Source organism: Pinus tabuliformis, chromosome 2_2, assembly GCF_031772625.1.
Source record: "Pinus tabuliformis cultivar Carrire ecotype Pingquan chromosome 2_2, CPIR1, whole genome shotgun sequence".
Taxonomy (NCBI): Eukaryota; Viridiplantae; Streptophyta; class Pinopsida; order Pinales; family Pinaceae; genus Pinus; species Pinus tabuliformis.
This window is the reverse complement of record NC_142300.1, coordinates 665,672,726-665,698,656: the sequence shown is the minus strand read 5'-3', so window position 1 is coordinate 665,698,656 and position 25,931 is coordinate 665,672,726. Positions and strand designations below refer to the sequence as shown.

The 25,931-nt window shown below is 34.7% G+C and overlaps 1 pseudogene; it reads left to right on the top strand.

Moving 5' to 3' along the window:
* Positions 1-24,316, top strand: part of LOC149194380 (protein RGF1 INDUCIBLE TRANSCRIPTION FACTOR 1-like) — a 29,578-nt pseudogene extending 5,262 nt beyond the window's left edge.
* Positions 24,317-25,931: the final 1,615 nt, after the last annotated feature.

Sequence of the window (25,931 nt, the reverse complement as noted above, 5' to 3'; positions counted from 1 at the left end):
TTTTAGTAATTTGTAATGCTACTGACTGAGGGATAGTAGAATTTTCAACTTCCATATCAACATTTTGTGAGCCTTTCTTACTTGGGCTTCTCTTCCTTTTAGACTATGTTATTACATTTTCTCTTTTAATGTTAATATGGTAAGGATAATATCCATAACCTCCTCCAGTATATTCTTCATTATTCTCTTATTTGCTTCTATTTGACCCCTATTATATGGAGTTTACGATTGTAGACAAAAGTATCTTCCCTAGACCTAGTGGAATGGTATAGAACAATACAAATCAAAGAATATAGAATTTTCCTTAGAGAAATTGAAGAATGGGAAAGAGGCTTACTTGGAATCCGTCACAAGCTTTACTTTCATCCTTGCTTATAAGCTCCAATCGTAGCTCCGAATGTTATAATTGGAACCTGCATATGCAATCAAAACAAGCCAAGGATCCACAACATCTATGTAGCATAATTCAATTACTCTATTCAATGAATCAGTGAGGGATTGAAATATATGAATGTAACACAACTCATATAGGAAAACAAGATACTCTTTGTGTTCATAGAAATAGGAGAGACTTTGAAACCAAGAATAATAGTTGATCTTGTAGAGTTCTCCCCAAGTTGACTTTTCCTTCCTTGTCATAAAGCACACCTTAATAGCACCCTAATACATGAAGATGATGATTCTCTTAGGTTCAAGGTAGCAGCATGAGGGCATGATTAGTCTCTAAAAGCCAACCCTGTTGTTATGGATAGCAGTAAATTTATAGGAGAGGGATTGTAGTTTAGGATTTACCATAATGAGCTTGAGATCCACTTATGATGGGAGGATGAGCTCAAGGGATACGAGGTGAAGTATCCAAGGTAGGATTAGATAGGAATCAAGCCTCTTATCCATAGTAAATGGTTAAAACAACCCATGGAAGCTTTTGGAAGAGGAAGCTTCATAAATCGTTTTAATTTTACCAAATTTATAGAATCAACACACCCCCATCAAGGAGCAACTAATGTTGACTAGGGCTCGTGTCAAAAGGAGAACCCAGTGTTGAATGCAAGTTGCTAAAGGGATAGGGTGCACTAGGGCTTAAAACACTAATTTTGATCGGTGATACCCAGGAACTCAGACTTTTTGGAAAGTTCATGTTTATGGATTTGTGTAAGGATGATGAAAAAATGTTCATGGATGTGGATTGATCTGGTTTGTAGGCCTATTGACAACATGCGACAAAATGGCCTATTGGAGATTTCCCCCTAAAGCGCAAAGTTAGAAAAATTAGTTGATGACTGAAGTGCTTTACCTTGTGACAAGTTTAAGATCAAGAAAAAGTATTCGAGATCATCATCTGTTATAATAAATTTTCATCATGATATTTTTGTTGAGGGAGGCATACCCATGCTCAACACATAAGCTAACGTTACATGTATAATGATCAAGAAGTCTCATCCAATGATGAAAAATTGTGGACTCATGATTAGATGACTATCTATATGATCATAGCCATCATACTTCGTAATCTTGCATTCATTCTAAAAGAGCATCCCAGATGGATGAAACTAGACCCGAGGTCTTCTATCTCGTTCACTCGATCATCCAACTTATGAATCTAACCATGCAAATAAATGAGTTGAAGTCGAACATGGTGGACACCATCTGATTGTCGGCCAATGATGTAAGCCATTAACAAACAGGAGAGAAACCACCGATGATGTTAATGGCTCTTAAGGTACTATAGTACAATCTGTATGGTGTGAATGAATGAGTTGAAGTCGAACACCAGATAAAATATTTTGGTCAAAGGCCAATGATGAAAACCTATTTCCGAGGGCGAGGAAACTTGTCATTGATGTATGCAAGCTCCAATGTACCAAAGGGAGTTTCTAAGTCAACTTCCTAGATAATGAACTAATGTCGACACGAAGAAATTCATCACATGAGGGCCTTGATGTATCCCCCATCAATGACATGAAATGAGTATCATGATTTGAGACAAAATTATGCTAATGTGGAATTGATTCAAGAACGACAGGCATGTAATGAATTCTTAAGAGTATCATAACAGATATCAACTGATTGACTTCTCTTGAACATATTAATGACATTGAATGGAGTTGGTAGAATTGATCCAAAAATGAAATTTGAGGCTTTGATATGGTGTGTTGAACCAAAAATACAAGCAAATTTCCCAATCCAACAACCACGAAGATGAAGTGGAAGAGTGTCATGTTCAAGAGCGACTCGCTACCATTAATAGATAAAGTACCCTATTTTCTCAAATTCCCCAACCATTTCTAGTTAGTACCTCTTTATTTCTGATAAGCTTTAGGAGGATAACATATGATTGAATTGTAAGTTCATCCTTCAGATAAATACCTTTGAGTATTTTTAATGAACCTTAAGAAGGAGTGGTTTGGTCTTGTCATGTTCGACAAGTCCATCTATGTTTGATGTTTTTACGAGTCCATAAAAGGTGAAACTTGACTCCTTTTTCATGTTTAGATAGTTTGAAAAAGAGGTGAAAAAGAAAACTCCAAAGGTTCCTTTTTTGTAAATAGCCCCTTGAGTTTGAAAGGGTGGAAAATGATACTCAAGAGAACCTCTTATCCATGCTCGACTAAGGTATTCATTTTTCGTAAATAGTCTATCTCAGTCCAGGAAAAGGGTTAAACTTATACTGATTGGACATCTTTTCATTTACTTTAACGAGTTCGAAAATACAAGTGCTCAACAATATTTTCATATTTTTGGAGTCTGAAAAAGAGCTGAAATAGGACTCGAGGATGTTCATTTTTCCTAAGTTTACAAAGCCTGAAAAAGTGATAAAAGTATGCTCTTTGGTCAAAATGATATGTTTTGATTCAAATATCATAAAATACATTAAACAGTGGTTAACCTACTCAGAACATCACAAAAAAATTAAAAATATCTTATACATGGTAAAATTAGGTCATATTTAAGTCAAAATAATAAAATATGAACAAAATAATCATGAAAATGACCATAAATAGGAAAAAAATAATTCCATTTTTACCATTTTACATTTTACCTCATGGTGAGTGAGCTCTAAGTGCTTTTTCCCCCTCATTTTCTGCAGTTGTTTGTGGCCAATTCGGTGGATCATTTCGAGTATCGTCACTTCCAGGTAGGAAATCTCACCTTTCTTTTTCTTTCAACTATTCTGATTTTCCATTTCATGCATATTTTTTCTAATTTTTGGTGACCTAGGGTTTTAATTTTTCGCCCTAGCCCCATCGCACCACAACAATGTTGAAAGGTGCGTTGGGCAAGAAAAAAATTTCACTGTGGAGGGCACTGCAACACAATGTATCCCTTTAGTAGGGTGTGCTCGAAGCATTTCAAAAATTTGTTTTGCTTGTTTCACTCAAATTTCTCTCAATTTTTTGCATATGATTCACTCTAACGATTCTTCTTGTCATGTTTTAGGTTTCCATCGAAACAAAATGGATCTGATATGCAGAGAAAGTGAACACGAAGAATAATACATGAATGCAACTAATGATCCAGCCACCATCTAGGCATTGAGAAACTGTGGGCTTTTGATTTTTTTCTTCTTCTTGGGATGAGGCAATAGTTGGAGTTATTATATTATTTTGTTCGAGCATGGTATGTTTAGACACACGCTTTTAGGCTTGGAGCACATATGCTTAGCATACAGGTGGAAGACAACTATTTCTTGACAGGTCTATTGAGGAAAGGTGCCCTTGTCTCGTTATGTGGTTTGGGAAGGGATGGAGAGACTGTCAAAGACTATATCAGTACACACTATATACCTTGATCCCAACCAACCAAAGATGGGAAAATCAATATAAAGGATGTGGTTTGTTTTCCTTTGAGGACAATCATGTTTATCATTTCTAGATGGTTGTTAGTGCTACCCTCCATTTGGATAACTGGTCCCAAATGTAATATGCTTTAGATTGCATAGAGCCGATAGTATTCAACTTGAGCGAGGGAGTACTTGCAAACATGAAGGAATAACTTACCAAGGCAAAGGATGGATGGTTGAAAAGCTTTGGGTATGGTTCCGTTCTAATTTCATTTGCCTTGGAGCAGATTCCATTACTCCGACCATAACATATCTTGCTCGAGCTCCTAGATCTGAGAGTCCCGCAAATGAGAAGATGGGTGGATCTCATATCCATACATGAAGGTCCATCATCTATGAGTTTCACATCATTATTCTTCTGATGGTTACGCATGCAACTCAATATGATTAAAGGTTATCCATATGCTAGGATGGATTTCCATGGAGACCCAAAGCTCGCGATTCCTGATGGAGAGCGATGGGGTGCCATAGGTAAAAAAAAGCATTTTGATCATTTTTTTTTATTTTTAAGTTTTACAATTTATTTTGTATTTCCTATGTATCTCAAACTAACTATCGATTTTTACATGCAGACGTTGGAATCATTCGACCCGTGAATTCATCCTATCTTCAACATGTTGGAGACCCACAATAGGAACCAATTGGAGTACATGTTGCTACAGGGGGACGAGAGGTATTGCAGGATCTTAATGTGGCTGAGACTCTTGTAGAGGTTGAGTGACACATGGAGGGATAGACCTAGGGAATAGTTGAGACTAAGGACAATATGATCCCTATGAGACTGCAACATCATACTTTTAGCGTGCCTAGTTGTATCAACCAACTACTGTGCAATATGGCTCATGAAATTTCTTTCTATCATGAGCATAATCAGGATTAGTCTACTTGGAGGTTATATAGCCATGTTTTGACTGCATGTATATTTTCTTATATGCAAGGCCATGTGGCCAAATGTGTCTAAAACATGATTAGCCAATGCATCTGTCAATGTAGTTAGACTTTAGTAAATGTGTTGATATTGGCTATAATAAAAATGTCTTTCTAGAAGGTGAACCCTTAAGAAAATATGAAGTATAGTTGGACTTCTAACTTAATAGACATTAGTCAACTATAGTACTACAAGTTGTGAGTCAAGTCTAGTAACTATACGACAAATACCATGAGAAATAACATCAGAAAATAGTTCCATCACTGCGTTATACTCAACGATGTTATTAGTAGAGAGATCAATATAAATCCCTTGTAAACTCACTAACTTGCCACTCAAAGCATATATAGCCCATGGTGTGGAGGAAAGGTTCTGAGTACTATGACTAGCCCCATCAACATAACCAACATATGGTTGAAGGAAGCTGACATATGCAAACCAAATGTAAACATGATTAATAGAAATCGTAAGAAACTTTGAAAGGAACACAATGAAACACACTCAACACACCCTATATACAGCATGTTGTTGAAAATGCAACAATAAAATCCTAATTTAATTTTGTCCTTGAATTAACATAAGAATTAAATTGTAATTCCAATTCTCATATCAACTTGTAATAGTTAACTAAGTTAATTTGATTTAGTTGGCTCAGTTGATTCGATTTGGGAGTCTAACTAGAGTCATGTAGAGTGTTTCCTACTTTTTAGGAGTCTTGGTTGAGTTAAATTCAGTTAAACTAGTTCTAATTGATGGAGGAATTGGTGGGAGACCTAGTAGTGGGGTGTAACCTATAGTACTGGGGTCTAACCAACGCTGATCATCCAATAAACTAAAGAGTCACTTATAATTAACTCATACCTGTCGGATTAGAGAAATACCTAGTTGAGATTGGAGTTCAAGGACAATGTATTATCAATTGTATAATCATCTGAATTGTACAGGTGGTGCACGCAATTAGAGGAAAGCCTAATATGATTCCTTAATTCATATTTGTGTAATTTCCCAATTATATATGGGATAATTCCCTAGGAATATGCACAAGGAAATAGGAGCTTGGTAGGCAGTATATTTCACTAAGTATTGGCTGAAGCTTGTTTGTGAAGTAGTGAGATAGATAGAGATAGTGTAGAGGTTGGTTGGGCTTGAGAAAAGCATTGTAATCTTCTCATATTTTTTGATAAATTCAATATACATCAAACAATGGTTTTTAACTGTGCCTTTCCCTAGAAGATTATTGTATTATGCGAGATTGAATTCTTTCTCTTTTATGCTTCATGATTTCATCAATTGTTTATTTTTTATGTTGATGAGTAGAGTAGATTCAAGTCAATTGTTTTAGCATATTACAATCTACAGTTTGAATCTACAAGGAATTTCTACACATGTACACAGTGAAATACATAAAAATAAATTAAGCATAGTATTTTTTAAGGTACAACCCATTGCTAGGTTGTGCCAATGGAACTTCATCGAAATCAATAAGCTCGTAGGTCCCTTTACGAAGAACATATTTAACAATGTATGGGCTTAGCCACATTGGCTCGAACTTCCTCGATCCTAACTTATTAGACTCTTGATCATACAACAAGACAATGTCACCTTCTGAGAAGACATAAGGCTTGACATTCTTGTCATATTGTGCCATAACGCATTTCTTATGGGCCTCATTAGCCATGGCGACATCATGTCGGGTTTCTTCTAAGCGTGTCAAGTGTAAGAGACACTCTTCTTCTGTAGAAGTGGAAAGGAGAAGCTCAACAAAAAGTTTCAGAGATGGAATTTCACGCTCAATAGGAAGGATTTATTCCAGAACATATACCAATTGGAATGGTGTGAACTTGGTAGCAGTCTGAACAAAAGTTTGATATGCCCATAAGGTTGAATAAAGAATAAGATGCTAATATGATTTTTGGATCCCTATCATGCATTGAAGAATTTTTTTCAAATATTTATTGATGGCCTCAACTTGCCCATTCACCTGAGGGAAGTAGGGAGTTGAGCTTTCATGGGAGAGGCCCAACTTAGCAATTAGTTCATACACCATGTGATTATGGAAATGTTTCCCATGGTTTATAACTATAGCCTGTGGTACACCAAACGTTGCAAAGAAATGATTGAAGAAAAATAAAGCAGTTGCTTCACTCGTGTTCTTGTATGTAGGCATCGCCTCGATCCACGTGGTAAAATAGTCTACCTCTGTAATGATGTAGACATGCCCCCTGGTTAAGTGAGTGTTACATTTCATAAAATCAATGCCCCATTTCGAAAAAAGTCCAACGATGATAACATGGTGCAAAGGAGCGGGTGGAGCATGGGTTTTATGATCGTATATCTGGCAGGCATGACACTTTTGGTCTGTAAGGATTCAATCACGAAATGTAGTAGGCCAAAAGTAGCCAACACAAAATATTTTGTGTCGTGGCATAATAAGACACATGTCCACCACATGCCCCAACATGGCATTCATTCATGGCTTTCACATCCTCCTCATGGGTGAGGCACATTCGAAAAATCGTATTGATACCACAACAATAAAGGGTGTTGTTGATTATAATGTAGTTTTTAGCTTGATATCAGATACGTCATTGGTCAAAGCAAGAGGTATCGAGGCAAAAAGTATGGGTTTGGAGATATATGATAATTTCTCCATACCATGGTTCATATTAATCGATCAGGAATAATGACTCATTTGTAATATAATTTTCATTGTCAGACATTGTTTCAGTTTTAGTAGCATGAAGGTCGCATATCACCTCAGCAAAGACTAAGGATTTCTTTGAATTGGATTTGATGAACTCCAAATCGAACTCCTGGAGGAATACAATCCATGTGGAGTACTCACCCCCCAATGATTGTCGTGACAAGATGTATGTCATGGGGTTGTAGTCGAAAAAAACCATGGTCTTGCGAAGAAGGATATAGTGATGAAACCTTTGGACAACTTGGACAACCGCCAAAGTTAACTTTTTAATGTGAGTATACTTGATCTCGATATCATTCATATTATGACTCAAATAATAGAGAGGATTTTCGGTCCTTACATTTTCCTTTTGGACCAATACCATAGTGATGGTAGTAAATGTAGTGGCAAGGTATAGGAGGTAATCACATTGGTAATCCGGGGTATATAACAATGATTCTTGAATAAAAAAGTATTTCAAGGAATCAAACTCCTTTTGGGAAATTTCATCCCAATGGAAGGGAACCCCTTTCTTTAACAAGCGAGTAAATCCTTTAGTTAATGCAACGTAGTTGGGAACAAATCTTCGTAGAAATTTAGCCTTCCCTTAGAGTCATTGAAGCTGAAGAAGAGAGGAAGGAGAAGGAAGATCTAGGATCGCTTGGACTTTCAATGGGTCGATACAAATTCCATGCTTCAAAACAATGAAACCAAGAATTCAAACAAAGATTACACAAAACACATACTTGTGTGGATTTAGCCTAATGTTATAGTGTTGAAAACATAAAAATATAGCCCTAAGATGCATTAGATGATCAAACTGATGTTTCGAGTGAGCAGGCAGGTCATCCAAATATTGTTGTACAATGTGTTAAATTTCATGGAAGGCATAATTCATTTCCCTCAGGAACATTGCCCCAATATTTTTCGATCCTAAAGGGAGATTTTGATATGAAAATGTGCCCCATATAAAAATAAATGTAGTTTTATGGTGGTCCAATGGGAAAATGTTGATCTGATTGTAGTCGAAAAATCCATCCATAAATGAAAATATTTCATAACTATCACATTCGTCAAAAATATGGTCAATGAACGGGGTAGGATAGTTATACTTAGGATAAGCATGATTAATGTCCCATAATTGACACATGCACGAATTGTTCCCCGTTTCTTCATGACAAGAAAAATGTTGGATACCCAATTAGTTAGAGATAGTAGGTAGATGAAACTATCACGTAGAAGTTTTTCAAATTTGGCTTTAATAATGGCAACCTTCTATGGATGGACCAGACGGAGGCACTGCCGAACTAGATTAACATCAAGATATGTCTTGATTTCATGTACACCAATGTTTGGATCAATACCTAACATCTCCTCTTAAGTCCAAGAGAAAAACATCTCTAAATTCCTAGAAAAGGGATTTAAAAGTCTTAATCTCATTGGGAGAGAAGAATGCACCAATATGTACATTATCAACAATATTGGGTTTTATTGAAATATCAACAAGGATAGTCTCTTCAATATTTGACAAATTATTCTCATAATCTATATCATGGATGGATACAAAATTCACAGACATATTAACTACATTGGTCCAATAGATTTCACTAAGATTATCCCTGGAGGAATATGGAAAGGAGGAACGATGGTGATGGTCATCCTATGGTGCATCATCCAACATCATGATCTCTATGATGCTCTTATAAGTAGAAAATGTACGAGAGAAGGGATCAGAGGATGTGTCAAAATATAAATAATTATAAACCCAATTGATCGAAGAGGAGAGAGTAGAATGTGTTGCACAAGACAAATAGATGGCTTCATTGTCGAGATCAATGGGACTAAGAAGCATTCAGTCACCAAAAGTGTCAATGTTTTATTCATTTGGCACTATCCAAGGATCAGATGGAGTAGTACAACAATATATCATGTTGACATAGGACACTGGATTAGAGTTTTTGGGAAGAGAATGAGGAAGAGGAGGAGGAAGGAAAAAGGTTCCCAGGAGGGAAGAATCCTTAAGAAATCCCACCTCGACATGTTGATATGGATGTGGGGTTTCTCCTACAACAGGGGTGCTTCCAATAACTTGAGAACTCGTGGCAAATAAAGTGAGTTGATCAATGACTACTATACCTCCATTATGAGGGAAAACAATAATTTTGAAATATGTTGAAACAACAATAGCCATAGCATAAACCCATGTAAAACCTAGTAGAAGGTTATAATCTAATGGTTTATCAATAACCTTGAATTCTACCAACACCTTCTTGCCACCTAATTCTACTTATAATGAATTCAAAATTCCACAAGGCTTGAATCCTCTTCCGTCAAAAGCATTTAGAGTAGTTGGTGACTTATTTAATTGGGGAGAGCCAATGGCCTTCCAGCAAGAAAGTGACATAATACACGTGGAAGATCCTTCTTCCACAATGGAGCGATGGATGGTCTTACTTCGAACGATAACCTGAATCATGAAATATAATTATGCTAGAAGTCGAGGCGTATAATTCTCATGGTTAAAAACTACAAGATTAGAATATGAGGGATCAACACATATAATTGTGGAAAGTAAAACCTTCTTTTGGGCAGGACAATTTTGTAACACCTCGAGCGCTGACATAACTGAAGGAGCTTGAGCTAGATACTCAACTATGTTATAATTATGATCATCTCTTGCACGAGGGTTGAATGCAGATTTATGGATAACGCCTTTGGGAGACTTAATTTTCAATTCGATAGGAAACAAATTTGGAGTAGGATCGATCCCAATGGAGATGCGGTAGAACTAGCAAGTTGATCAGTAGCTTGACCAGTTGAGGAATTCACATTATTGTAGTCTTTATTCCTAGTGGCCACCATAACGTCATTTTTTGTCTTGGTGGAGGAAAGAATCATAACCAAGTTAGAGTAAGTAGGATATCGAGCAACTATATTAGTCTCCTGATTCAGAAACAAATTTTTCAACACAACAAGTGCATTAGGGTTTTTTTGATGTATAAAATGAGCGTCCTAAGGAAATTATAAAATAATGGTGGAAATAATAAAATAAGATTACATTACATCATCAAATTTTATACCTCAAAAAAACCGGGTGCTTTTTCTTTTAAATTTGAAATGGGCGGCTGCATTTTTCAACCCAGGGGTGCTGAAATTTGGAATTTTGAGCCCATGTGCGTCGCTATCAGCGCTGCCGGAGATATTTACCGGCCGTGCTCGACAACTCATTTTTAAAATATCTATTTAAGGTCGGTAAGACGATGAGCACGTGCATCTCTGTAGTTTTAGAATAGAAACCCTAATTTCAGGCTCTCAGTTCGCCCCCCGGCCTGTGGCCCGCGGCGTCCGCACCCCGCTCCCCTTACCCGTCGATCCGCCGTTTTCTTGCCGCTACATTTTTAAACTACCAAGTCCCCTGTAAGTGAGAATGATCGACTATAAATTATAATGAATTGGTGTTAATTGCGGGAATCGATCATGAGACATACCCTGCATTAATGATTCCAACAACTTGTAGTTTGACCACAGGTTCATGTTGTGGACCTTTGTTCAGGTTCATTATATTAATTTTGCAAATTAAGTATTAAAATTTTATTTAAACTATAAAATTCAACTCTCCTGCTATCATGGAGAACATCTTTGCCCAGATATTAAATTTAAAAGTAACTTCAATATAATAAATAAATTTAAAAACAAATGTGAAATTGAAACATTTCAAATGTGTGCCATAATTTAATGCCATAATTCACTCCGCGTTGATATACATTACGAAAGTTAGGTAAACGTATGAACTTAATTTGAAAATGAATTAATTAGTTAAATTATTTGTGAAATAAGATTTACACCACCAAAAGCGCAGACATATCTCAATCGAGTGATATACACAAAATCTACTGATGTGATATATACACAAGATCCACTAGGCTATTTTTTTTACTCCACCACTCCACAAAAATAATAATTTAATAATTAAAAAGTTACGTAAACTTATGAAATTAATTTTAAAATAGTTTATTTACTTAAATTATTGGTAAAATAAGAATTATTATTCTAAAAAAATATATTTTATTTATTGATATTATTATAATTCTTTAAATTACATATTTTTGTAAAATGAAAATAGAAAATATTAACCAACTAAATAAAATTAGTTATAAAAAATTGGAAAACATATATATCTTTTAGCTTTAAATTTGGTTTTCAATCTTGACCCTCCGACTTTGCGCCTTCCCATGTTACCTAATCTCACCCGTTGGCGAGAACCATAACTCTCTATATATATAATTGATAAAAATAAATTTTTATTTTAGCTTGAATAATTGACTCCTTTAAAACTCAGGTATCAAATAAGATAATTAAATTATTGTTTTACTTTTCAAATTCAAATTGTTTAACATATTTATTAGTTTGAATAATTCACTCCTGATTTTTTCAAACAAGATAACTAAATTATGGTTATACTTTTCAAATTCAAATTGTTTAGTCTGTTTTAGTTATTTATTTGTCAAATACATGTTCATTAATAATCCATTTATATAAATAATTAACTAATATTATTTTTCATTTTCAAATTCAAATTGTTTAATCTTTTTTAGTTATTTATTTGTGAGATACATTTTCATTAATAATCCATTTATATAAATAATTAACTAATATTATTTTTCATTTTCAATTTTACAGTTAACTCATTTATTACCCATCATCCCATGTAAAAAAAAGAAAAAGAAAAAAAAGACGTGTTTGATTTAATGCTTAAAAATGTATACCATATAACAGTTATGTAACAACATTCAACATAAGAGCACTATATTGCAAGGGGCCATTAGTCGTCCTCATCATCAATACAAATTGGTAAAAATAAATAAGTTCAGTCTCATTACGTTGGAAAACATCTTTGCCACCTCGAACCTCAAATTTTCCGTTCTGTAAAACATATTTGCCACCTCGAACCTCACATTTTCCGTTGTGTATGGAGTGGAAGAGGTCACATAGTCCGTTCATATTTATGAAAAAGAGTAGCTAGATGGGCGGGGTACTAGGGCAGTGGTACCAAGAGTGACAAATGAGCAATATATATATATCTATATATATATATATATATATATATATATATATCGGATAATGAAGAATAATTACATAAATGATTATTTATTTAATTTTCTCTAGAAATAATTATTAAATCATTATTTAAATAATTATTCCTTGTCACATTTGACTAAATCCCTTAGGAATATTGAAATAATCACTATTTATTTAATTTCCTTATTTCTATTATTAAAATTATTATGAATACAAATTGGTAAAAATAAATAAGTTCAGTCTCATTAAGTTTGAAAACATCTTTGCCACCTCGAACCTCACATTTTCAGTTCTGTATGGATCCGTTCATATTTATGAAAAAGAGTAGCTAGATGGGCGGGGCGGGGCGGGGCGTACCAAGAGAGCATATATATATATATATATATATATATATATATATATATATATATCGGATAATGAAGACAAAAGGGTGATGAAAGGAACCCTAATTCGCTCCCTGGCCCTCTCACCTTTACCCTAATCTCACTGCTTCCTTCCCTCCCTTTGAACCTTCTCATGTATACCCACCCAGCTATATTTGTGAGTGTGATGCATTGAATTGCAACAGCCATCATAAGCACAAGAAGCAGCATACAACAAGATTCCCAGCGACAACAACACGCAGGGGGCTACAAACATGGTGAGTAAATGCTTCCCGTCTGCTTTGTAGATCTTAAAATTTCCTGGTTTTCGTCTGTGTTCCATCGGGGTAACAATTGGGCGCCGTCGCAAGAGCCAAATGTGTGCAAATGATTGGAATTGTGCATGAATTGTGTGTGTTCAGGATGGGTTTTTGGTCTGCGAGAAGGAGGAGAGGCCGGCCTGGTTGGATGCTCTTCTCACAGACAAATTATTCGTGCCCTGCGCCACTCATAAGACTGCAAAGAAAAACAAGAAGAACATTTTCTGCCTGGACTGCTGCCGGAGCATTTGCTAGGAAAATAATAAAAAAACCAATAAAAAAAATTAATGAAGGTATTTAAAATATTAAATTAATTATTATATATTGTTTTGTTATACAAATGGATGAATCATGACTATATAAATGAGGCTATAAAGCACATTCTTATAACCCATAGTCTAAACAATAGATTCTTTGGCCTTTTTTAGGAAGATTTATTTATCAAGTTTACCTAAAATTTAACTTGAAATTGAGAAAATTATAGTTTAGGTTTTTGCGTCCATACAATCCAAGTGCCTTGTTTTCTAGAGTGCTAAATTCATTTGAACATTAAAAAATGCAATTTAATGATGAACATTTTGATTTGACCAATAAATTTAATACTCACAAAAAAAGCCAAAATTTCACATGCTTAAACTTTCAATTCCAATAATGGGGTATGATTTAGACAATATCAAATATTATTATAGCCTTCTAATACATTATTTATTATTACTAGGCTAAGATATAAGATTATTATTATTATTAGCTCACAGTAATATTTTATATTAGGAAATGTTATAGAACCAAACATCATTGTAATACAAAAATGAAGAGTTTGATCATATTTTGGTATCAAAACATATAATATAATAGCTAAAAAATCTATGTTCTTGATCTTCTAGTTCTAGTCCTAATAATCTAGATAGGTACACTACATTACATATTGAAATAATAAAAAAACTATTTTACAATATATAGCAAAAAACAAAAAAAATTAAACGAGAAAGTATTCCCTTAAAAGGCTTCATCTTGGAAGCCCCCCAAGTCTCCACATTTTTCAGAGTGTATCTCCACTACAACATGGGATACAAATTTGACTTCACGATGTCTTTATCTTTCCTCCACTTTAGCATTGAGATCTTCACATATATATATTTGGGACTTTGAACTATTCTAGGACAACCATTTCTTGACCATTATTCTAGATTAACGATTTGTCTTAACCACATTTCAAGCCATTTTTTAATGTATTTATTTTTTGCAAGAGCCATGATGTCTTGCTTAACTCATATATATATATATATATATATATATATATATATATATATATATATATATATATATATATATATATATAGCACAAATGTTCAATTGATATTAAGTGGCCTTCATCATCATTCATGAAAGTAACCAACCATCACTCAATTTTTTCTTCTAGAGAATTAATGAGATTTTCAAACTCAATGACCCATGAAGGTCTAATTACACTCAATTCTATCTCCAGTTACTAGTTAGCTGTAAGTGTAGACTCTCTTATTAATTTTTTCCCTTCAACAATTTTGGGTGCCTTAAGGAATGCTTTATTTCCTTTGTCATTAATATTTGTACCGTTGAAAATTAAATCTCTAGCATTTGTATCTTTGCCAACCATCTTGCTTTAAGTTATTTTATTTTTCAATTTGAAGGTAAACTTGTTGGTTTTTATGGAAATCACTTAAACTTGACACTCCTGTAACATAGGTACTTAAATCATGTTAATAAAAATATTCATCATGTATCAAATCCTATTGCAAATATTATATTAAAATGGACACCCATTGTGAAAGGTTCCTAAAATTTGAACTAGCCTCCTAGGCTTCTAGTATTGTACTTAGCCACTTATTGATGTTTCCCAACACATATAATCTCACTCCACTAAGCAATTTGGTGGTATTTTTTACCCATGTTGATGTCCTTGGTCTAGAGTAACAATGGATAATGTTTTCGTAAACAAAGGTTTATGGCTCAATGCACCTTTAAGTTCATTTATTCTTATTTTTAATCTAATATTTTGTAGATCCTTCTTTGAAATAAAGTGATAAAGAACATCTTCAATGGGCACATGAAATTTAAGCAGTCCAAGGGTCCAATTCTCTAAACTTCCACTTCTGAAGCCTATTTTCAAGTTATTTTCCTATTCTTATATGGATATATTTTATCTAAATTTTTATCTCTTCCTTATAATAATGGGAATTATGCATCATTAAAGGTTGCTCTTTGAAAATGGATGGTTCCTCTTAAGCCAACTCCTTTGCTATTCACTAATTTTTTAGTAATTTGTAATGCTACTGACTGAGGGATAGTAGAATTTTCAACTTCCATATCAACATTTTGTGAGCCTTTCTTACTTCGGCTTCTCTTCCTTTTAGACTATGTTATTACATTTTTTCTTTTAATGTTAATATGGTAAGGATAATATCCATAACCTCCTCCAGTATATTCTTCATTATTCTCTTATTTGCTTCTATTTGACCCCTATTATATGGAGTTTACGATTGTAGACAAAAGTATCTTCCCCAGACCTAGTGGAATGGTATAGAACAATACAAATCAAAGAATATAGAATTTTCCTTAGAGAAATTGAAGAATGGGAAAGAGGATTACTTGGAATCTGTCACAAGCTTTACTTTCATCCTTTCTTGTAAGCTCCAATCGTAGCTCCGAATGTTATAATTGGAACCTGCATATCCAATCAAAACAAGCCAAGGATCCACAACATCTATGTAGCATAATTCAATTACTCTATTCAATGAATCAGTGAGGGATTGAAATATATGAATGTAACACAACTCATATAGGAAAACAAGATACTCTTTGTGTTCATAGAAATAGGAGAGAGTTTAAAACCAAGAATAATAGTTGATCTTGTAGAGTTCTCCCCAAGTTGACTTTTCCTTCCTTGTCATAAAGCACACCTTAATAGCACCCTAATACATGAAGATGATGATTCTGTTAAGTTCAAGGTAGCAGCATGAGGGCATGATTAGTCTCTAAAAACCAACCCTGTTGTTATGGATAGCAGTAAATTTATAGGAGAGGGATTGTAGTTTAGGATTTACCATAATGAGCTTGAGATCCACTTATGATGGGAGGATGAGCTCAAGGGATAAGAGGTGAAGTATCCAAGGTAGGATTAGATAGGAATCAAGCCTCTTATCCATAGTAAATGGTTAAGACAACCCATGGAAGCTTTTGGAAGAGGAAGCTTCATAAATCGTTTTAATTTTACCAAATTTATAGAATGAACACAGGCCCATCAAGGAGCAACTAATGTTGACTAGGGCTGGTGTCGAAAGGAGAACCCAATGTTGAATGCAAGTTGCTAAAGGGATAGGGTGCACTAGGGCTTAAAACACTAATTTTGATTGGTGAGACCGAGGAACTCAGGCTTTTTGGAAAGTTCATGTTTATGGATTTGTGTAAGGATGATGAAAAAATGTTCATGGATGTGGATTGATCTGGTTTGTAGGCCTATTGACAACATGCGACAAAATGGCCTATTGGATATTCCCCCCTAAAGCGCAAAGTTAGAAAAATTAGTTGATGACTGAAGTGCTTTACCTTGTGACAAGTTTCAGATCAAGAAAAAATATTCGAGATCATCATCTATTATAATAAATTTTCATCATGATATTTTTGTTGAGGGAGGCATACCCATGCTCAACACATAAGCTAACGTTACATGTATAATGATCAAGAAGTCTCATCCAATGATGAAAAATTGTGGACTCATGATTAGATGACTATCTATATGATCATAGCCATCATACTTCATAATCTTGCATTCATTCTGAAAGAGCATCCCAGATGGATGAAACTAGACCCGAGGTCTTCTATCTCGTTCACTCGATCATCCAACTTATGAATCTAACCATGCAAATAAATGAGTTGAAGTCGAACATGGTGGACACAATCTGATTGTCGGCCAAAGATGTAAGCCGTTAACAAACAGGAGAGAAACCACCAATGATGTTAATGGCTCTTAAGGTACTATAGTATAATCTGTATGGTGTGAATGAATGAGTTGAAGTCGAACACCAGAGAAAATATTTTGGTCAAAGGCCAATGATGAAAACATATTTCCGAGGGAGAGGAAACTTGTCATTGATGTATGCAAGCTCCAATGTACCAAAGGGAGTTTCTAAGTCAACTTCCTAGATAATGAACTAATGTCGACACGAAGAAATTCATCACATGAGGGCCTTGATGTATCCCCCATCAATGACACGAAATGAGTATCATGATTTGAGACAAAATTATGCTAATGTGGAATTGATTCAAGAACGACAGGCATGTAATGAATTCTTAAGAGTATCATAGCAGATATCAACTGATTGAATTCTCTTGAACATATTAATGACATTGAATGGAGTTGGTAGAATTGATCCAAAAATGAAATTTGAGGCTTTGATATGGTGTGTTGAACCAAAAATACAAGCAAATTTCCCAACCCAACAACCACGAAGATGAAGTGGAAGAGTGTCATGCTCAAGAGCGACTCGCTACCATTAATAAATAAAGTACCCTATTTTCTCAAATTCCCCAACCATTTCTAGTTAGTACCTCTTTGTTTCTGACAAGCTTTAGGAGGATAACATATGATTGAATTGTAAGTTCATCCTTCAGATAAATACCTTTGAGTATTTTTAATGAACCTTAAGAAGGAGTGGTTTGGTCTTGTCATGTTCGACAAGTCCATCTATGTTTGATGTTTTTACGAGTCCATAAAAGGTGAAACTTGACTCCTTTTTCATGTTTAGATAGTTTGAAAAAGAGGTGAAAAAGAAAACTCCAAAGGTTCCTTTTTTGTAAATAGCCCCTTGAGTTTGAAAGGGTAGAAAATGATACTCAAGAGAACCTCTTATCCATGCTCGACTAAGGTATTCATTTTTCGTAAATAGTCTATCTCAGTCCAGGAAAAGGGTTAAACTTATACTGATTTGACATCTTTTCATTTACTTTAACGAGTTCGAAAATATAAGTGCTCAACAATATTTTCATATTTTTGGAGTCTGAAAAAGAGCTGAAATAGGACTCGAGGATGTTCATTTTTCCTAAGTTTACAAAGCATGAAAAAGTGATAAAAGTATGCTCTTTGGTCAAAATGATATGTTTTTATTCAAATATCATAAAATACATTAAACAGTGGTTAACCTGCTCAGAACATCACAAAAAAATTAAAAATATCTTATACATGGTAAAATTAGGTCATATTTAGGTCAAAATAATAAAATATGAATAAAATAATCATGAAAATGACCATAAATAGGAAAAAAATAATTCCATTTTTACCATTTTACATTTTACCTCATGGTGAGTGAGCTCTAAGTGCTTTTTTCCCCTGATTTCCTACAGTTGATTGCGGCCAATTCGGTGGATCATTTCGAGTATCGTCACTTCCAGGTAGGAAATCTCACCTTCCTTTTTCTTTCAACTATTCTGATTTTTCATTTCATGCATATTTTTTCTAATTTTTGGTGACCTAGGGTTTTAATTTTTCGCCCTAGCCCCATCACACCACAACAATGTTGAAAGGTGCGTTGGGCAAGAAAAAAATTTCATTGTGGAGGGCACTGCAACACAATGTATCCCTTTAGTAGGGTCTGCTCGAAGCATTTCAAAAATTTGTTTTTCTTGTTTCACTCAAATTTCTCTCAATTTTTTGCATATGATTCACTCTAATGATTCTTCTTGTCATGTTTTAGGTTTCCATCGAAACAAAATGGATCTGATATGCAGAGAAAGTGAACACGAAGAATAATACATGAATGCAACTAATGATCCAGCCACCATCTAGGCATTGAGAAACTGTGGGCTTTTGATTTTTTTCTTCTTCTTGGGATGAGGCAATAGTTGGAGTTATTATATTATTTTGTTCGAGCATGGTATGTTTAGACACACGCTTTTAGGCTTGGAGCACATATGTTTAGCATACAGGTGGAAGATAACTATTTCTTGACAGGTTTATTGAGGAAAGGTGCCCTTGTCTCATTATGTGGTTTGGGAAGGGATGGAGAGACTCTCAAAGACTATATCAGTACACACTATATACCTTGATCCCAACCAACCAAAGATGGGAAAATCAAGATAAAGGATGTGGTTTGTTTTCCTTTGAGGACAATCATGTTTATCATTTCTAGATGGTTGTTAGTGCTACCCTACATTTGGATAACTGGTCCCAAATGTAATATGCTTTAGATTGCATAGAGCCGATAGTATTCAACTTGAGCGAGGGAGTACTTGCAAACATGAAGGAATAACTTACCAAGGCAAAGGATGGATGGTTGAAAAGCTTTGGTTATGGTTCCGTTCTAATTTCATTTGCCTTGGAGCAGATTCCATTACTCTGACCATAAGATATCTTGCTCGAGCTTCTAGATCTGAGAGTCCCGCAAATGAGAAGATGGGTGGATTTCATATCCATACATGAAGGTCCATCATCTATGAGTTTCACATCAGTATTCTTCTCATGGTTACGCATGCAACTCAATATGATTAAAGGTTATCCATATGCTAGGATGGATTTCCATGGAGACCCAAATCTCGTGATTCCTGATGGAGAGCGACGGGGTGCCATAGGTAAAAAAAAGCATTTTGATCATTTTTTTTTATTTTTAAGTTTTACAATTTATTTTGTATTTTCTATGTATCTCAGACTAACTATCGATTTTTACATGCAGACGTTGGAATCATTCGACCCGTGAATTCATCCTATCTTCAACATGTTGGAGACCCACAATAGGAACCAATTGGAGTACATGTTGCTACAGGGGGACGAGAGGTATTGCAAGATCTTGGCTGAGACTCTTGTAGAGGTTGAGCGACACATGAAGGGATAGACCTAGGGAATAGTTGAGACTAAGGACAATATGATCCCTATGTGACCGCAACATCATACTTTTAGCGTGCCTAGTTGTATCAACCAACTACTGTTCAATATGGCTCATGCAATTTCTTTCTATCATGAGCAATTTCTTTCTTTCAACTTGGAGGCTATATAGCCATGTTTTGACTGCATGTATATTTTTTTGTATGCAAGGCCATGTGGCCATATGTGTCTAAAACATGATTAGCCAATGCTTCTGTCAATGTAGTTAGACTTCTGTAAATGTGTTGATATTGCCTATAATAAAAATGTCTTTCTAGAAGGTGAACCCTTAAGAACATATGAAGTATAGTTAGACTTCTAACTTAATAGACATTAGTCAACTATAGTACTACAAGTTGTGAGTCAAGTCTAATAACTATACGACAAATACGATGAGAAATAACATTAGAAAATAGTTCCATCACTGCTCTATACTCAACCATGTTATTAGTAGAGAGATCAATATAAATCCCTTGTAAACTCACTAACTTGCCACTCAAAGCATATATAGCCCATGGTGTGGAGGAAAGGTTATGAGTACTATGACTAGCCCCATCAACATAACCAACATATGGCACACATATCTCAATCGAGTGATATACACAAAATCTACTGATGTGATATATACACAAGATCCACTAGGCTGTTTTTTAACTCCACCACTCCACGAAAATAATAATTTAATAATTAAAAAGTTATGTAAACTTATGAAATTAATTTTAAAATAGTTTATTTAATTAAATTATTGGTAAAATAAGAATTATTATTCTAAAAAAATATATTTTCTTTATTGATATTATTATAATCCTTTAAATTACATATTTTTTTAAAATGAAAATAGAAAATATTAACAAACTAAATAAAATTAGTTATAAAAAATTGGAAAACATATATATCTTTTAGCTTTAAATTTGGTTTTCAATCTTGACCCTCTCTCCCATGTTACCTAATCTCACCCGTTGGCCAGAACCATAACTCTACATATATATATATATAATTGATAAAAATAAATTTTTATTTTAGCTTGAATAATTGACTCCTTTAAAACTGAGGTATCAAATAAGATAATTAAATTATTGTTTTAGTTTTCAAATTCAAATTGTTTAACTTATTTATTAGTTTGAATAATTCACTCCTGATTTTTTCAAACAAGATAACTAAATTATCGTTATACTTTTCAAATTCAAATTGTTTAGTGTGTTTTAGTTATTTATTTGTCACATACATTTTCATTGATAATCCATTTATATAAATAATTAACTAATATTATTTTTCATTTTCAAATTCAAATTGTTTAATCTGTTTTAGTTATTTATTTGTCAGATACATTTTCATTAATAATCCATTTATAATAATCCATTTATATAAATAATTAACTAATATTTTTTTTCATTTTCAATTTTACAGTTAACTCATTTATTACACATCATCCCATGTAAAAAAAAGAAAAAGAAAAAAAAGCCATGTTTGATTTAATGCTTAAAAACGTATACCATATAACAGCTATGTAACAACATTCAACATAACAGCACTATATTGCAAGGGGCCATTAGTCGTCCTCATCATCAATACAAATTGGTAAAAATAAATAAGTTCAGTCTCATTACCTTGGAAAACATCTTTGCCACCTCGAACCTCACATTTTCCGTTCTGTAAAACATCTTTGCCACCTCGAACCTCACATTTTCCGTTGTGTATGGAGTGGAAGAGGTCACATAGTCCGTTCATATTTATGAAAAAGAGTAGCTAGATGGGTGGGGTACTAGGGCACGGGTACCAAGAGGGACAAATGAGCAATATATATATATATATATATATCGGATAATGAAGATTTAACCAGGTGGATTTTACCATAGTAAAATCACTTTCATTGTGGAAAATAATTTACTAAACCACTCTTATTAAATTATTTTCTAATCTAAATAAAAAAAAACCCATGAGAATAATTAGATAAATGATTATTTATTTAATTTTCTCTAGAAATAATTATTAAATCATTATTTAAATAATTATTCCTTGTCACGTTTGACTAAATCCCTTAGGAATATTGAAATAATCACTATTTATTTAATTTCCTTATTTCTATTATTAAAATTATTATTAATACAAATTGGTAAAAATAAATAAGTTCAGTCTCATTAAGTTTGAAAACATCTTTGCCACCTTGAACCTCACATTTTCAGTTCTGTATGGATCAGTTCATATTTATGAAAAAGAGTAGCTAGATGGGCGGGGCTGGGCCGCTGGCGAGCAATATATATATATATATATAGGATAATGAAGGCAAAAGGGTGATGAAAGGAACCCTAATTCGCTCCCTGGCCCTCTCACCTTTACCCTAATCTCACTGCTTCCTTCCCTCCCTTTGAACCTTCTCATGTATACCCACCCAGCTATATTTGTGAGTGTGATGCATTGAATTGCAACAGCCATCATAATCACAAGCAGCGGCATACAACAAGATTCCCAGCGACAACAACACGCAGGGGGCTACAAACATGGTGAGTAAATGCTTCCTGTCTGCTTTGTAGATCTTAAAATTTCCTGGTTTTCGTCTGTGTTTTCGTTTGTGTTTTTGTCTGTGTTTCATAGGGGTAACAATTGGGCGCCGCCGCAAGAGCCAAATGTGTGAAAATGATTGGAATTGTGCATGAATTGTGTGTGTTGAGGATGGGTTTGTGGTCTGCGAGAAGGAGGAAAGGCCGGCCTGGTTGGATGCTCTTCTCACAGACAAATTCTTCATGCCCTGCGCCACTCATGAGACTGCAAAGAAAAACGAGAAGAACTTTTTCTGCCTGGACTGCTGCCGGAGCATTTGCTCGCATTGCGTGCCAGTTGACGAGAGCCACCGCCGGCTCAAGGTAAAAAAATTCTTCTCCTCTGCTCTAATTGTCCCCGTAATTCAACGGTTATCTTGCTAATGAAATGATGATTTCCCTGCTCGCAGATTCGGAGATATGTCTATCACGATGTGGAGAAATATATCGATTGCTCATATGTTCAGGTGAGCTACACTAATGGCTGAGCTTAAATTTGCTCAAACCACTCAAAGCTTCGGCGTTTCACGGATCCAGAGAATATATGAAGTCCTGAAGTATAAATTGGACTCGGCCTTTCAAACGATCTGGAAACATCTGCAGCACCTGCGAAAGAAGCTTACAAGAGCCTTATCGCTTCTGCTCCGTGGCTTGCAAGTTGAGAAAATGCGACAAAGACAAAATCTGCTTATTGTCGATCTGTTTTTCAGAAAAGAACAACAATCGGCAGTAATAGAGCACAATATTTTGTTGAATAGTCCATTATATTTTGAATAATTGGTTCAGTAGTCCATGAGATTTTGATATCTGGTTTAGAAGTCCAAAATATTTTGATGAATTGGTTCAGCAGTCTGATATTTTGATTTCTTGTTTAGAAGTCCATAATATTTTGACTTCTGGTGTACCAGTACATGAAATTTTGACTAATTCTTTATATGTCCAGAAAATTTGGTTAATTGTTAGCGGTCTGTAACATTTTTGACGAATTTCTTAGGTGGTTCATAATCTTTTGACAAATTGTTTAGCAGTTTCGGTTAATTACTTAACATTACATGTTCTTTTTTCTTTTTTGTTTTACAAAATGTTTAGCAGTCCTTAATCTTTCGACAATTTTTTTCGCAGTCCGCAAAGATTATGACAAATTATTTAGCAGTAGACACTATTTCGATTTCTCGTTTAAGATTCCATAATATTCTGGTGAAATCTTTGGGCAGTGTATAGTGTTTTGGTTTCTGGTTTAGTAGCCCATTAAATGTACATTTAATCTTGCTGGATTTTTCCGAAAATGTCCATAATATGATTTCTGGTTTAGTGGCCCATTAAATGTTTAATCTTGCCCGACTTTTCGAAAAAAGTCCATAATATTTTGATTTTAATTGTTGAGCAGTCCATTACTACATTTTGATAAATTCATAAGCAGTCTATAATATTTTGGATTAACTGCTTATCACTCTCAAAATATTTACTGTTTGCACAGTCGGAGGGCTTAAGGAATTTGAAGAGGGCGGCCATATATCGCCCAATACGACTCTGGACAACACCATGGCGTTCCACACTTCGTCAGGAGCGAGTGCGAGCGGAGGCGTGGGGTGCAAGAAATTGGGCTGCACGGCCACAACAGAATTTGTGAAGCGGAGACGAAGAAAAGGCATTCCGCAGCGATCGCCTCTCTATTGATTTTCCTATCCGTCGTATTCTTTTTAACTTTATTTACACATACCAGGCTTGTAGGGCCTTGCTCTGAACGTATTTCCTGTCAAGTTTAAGTCAGTAAGCAAGCCTGAAGTGGACTTTTAGGGTCTTGCAATTTTGGAAGGTAATTAAATTATTTGTACTGGTAAAGGTGCATGGACAAAGGTTCATCCATGGGTTAAGGCAGCTTGAAAATTGGCTACCTGCGAGTGCAAAAGGTTTCAAAGCTTGTTTTACAGACGCACCGATTTTGACATGATAACAACCATTGTTATTATCATGCTCGATTGGCCATGTAGTTATTATAAGGCTCGATGTGCCAACTTTTGTATAACCCGGTTATCATTGACTCTATATTTGTTTGTTTTCCTTTTTCAAATTCGCGCCATTACGTCTGGAATTTCGGGTTTCACTTCACTAATATGAAGAACTTTGAACGACGTATCTTAGTTCTATTTTTGTCGTTCTCAAAACTCATTTCATTATTTAGGGTTTGATTTATTAATGTGTAAAAGTATTTATATATATTTTTGGAGAAGATTTAGATGGATGTTGCGATCCACCCATAGATTTGTTTCCAAAGGTGGTAGGTGTTCTTGAAGAAGTAGAGGTACAAGAGGAGTTAGCTCATGAACACACTGCGAAAAATCAATGATTGTAATAAATTGGAAACTATTCTTCTAATTGATGCAATTTATTTATCTTCCGTTAATTAATTTAATGGCAAATAATGGGTATCTAACTATTTTCATCTTCACAATTAAAATAAATATGATGCAGAAATAAATCAAGATTTGAGAAATAGATGCACACACAGAAAAATGACACCAATGTTTTTGGAATAACGTCCTTGGAAAAACCCTGAAGGGAAAACCTATGCAACAAATGAGGGTTTTGTATTTTAGTATCCTCAGCGAATTACAAAGTACAATAATCTACTTGCCAAACATTGTCAAAGATCCATAAATTTTTCTCTACCACTCCAACTAGTAGATCGACTTGGAAACCCTTCATTTCCCTTTCAAAATAAAAATCGGCCTCCTCCAGTAAATAGGCACAAAAAACATTGTTGCGAGAAATGCACACTATCTGGAAACTGATATTTTACTGATCTTGCATTCACACTAGTCAACTTGCTCTGCCTTTCGGAATTGATTCCTGACAACTGGAAAAACGATCTACTACCTAGACCTATGAATTAGAGAACTTGCACCAAATGTACGAACCTCCTGCAGAAGAAATCAACCTTCTCTCTGACTTGGAGATATGTGGAAATCTTCCCTGGAAATCTCTCTCCAATTTGCGTTGATCCTCTCATTGATGCTCAGTTGACCCCTATGTTTCTAAGGGTTTATTTGGCCTAGTGGATGGAGAGATTGACACATACTTTGTCACAAGAGCCATGAAAATGCTGTTGTTAGATAGATTTCTGGAGATGGTAGGAAAGTCAAGCTTTAGCCTCCTAAGGCCGCACATTTGGAGATAATTTTATGTTATAGGTGAATTGGAAAGGGCATTTCCAAATCTGCTAGATTAAAATATGAAAACCATGGCAAGACTGCTAACAAGCAGACACTTTGAGGCCTCCCTGGACCCCCAA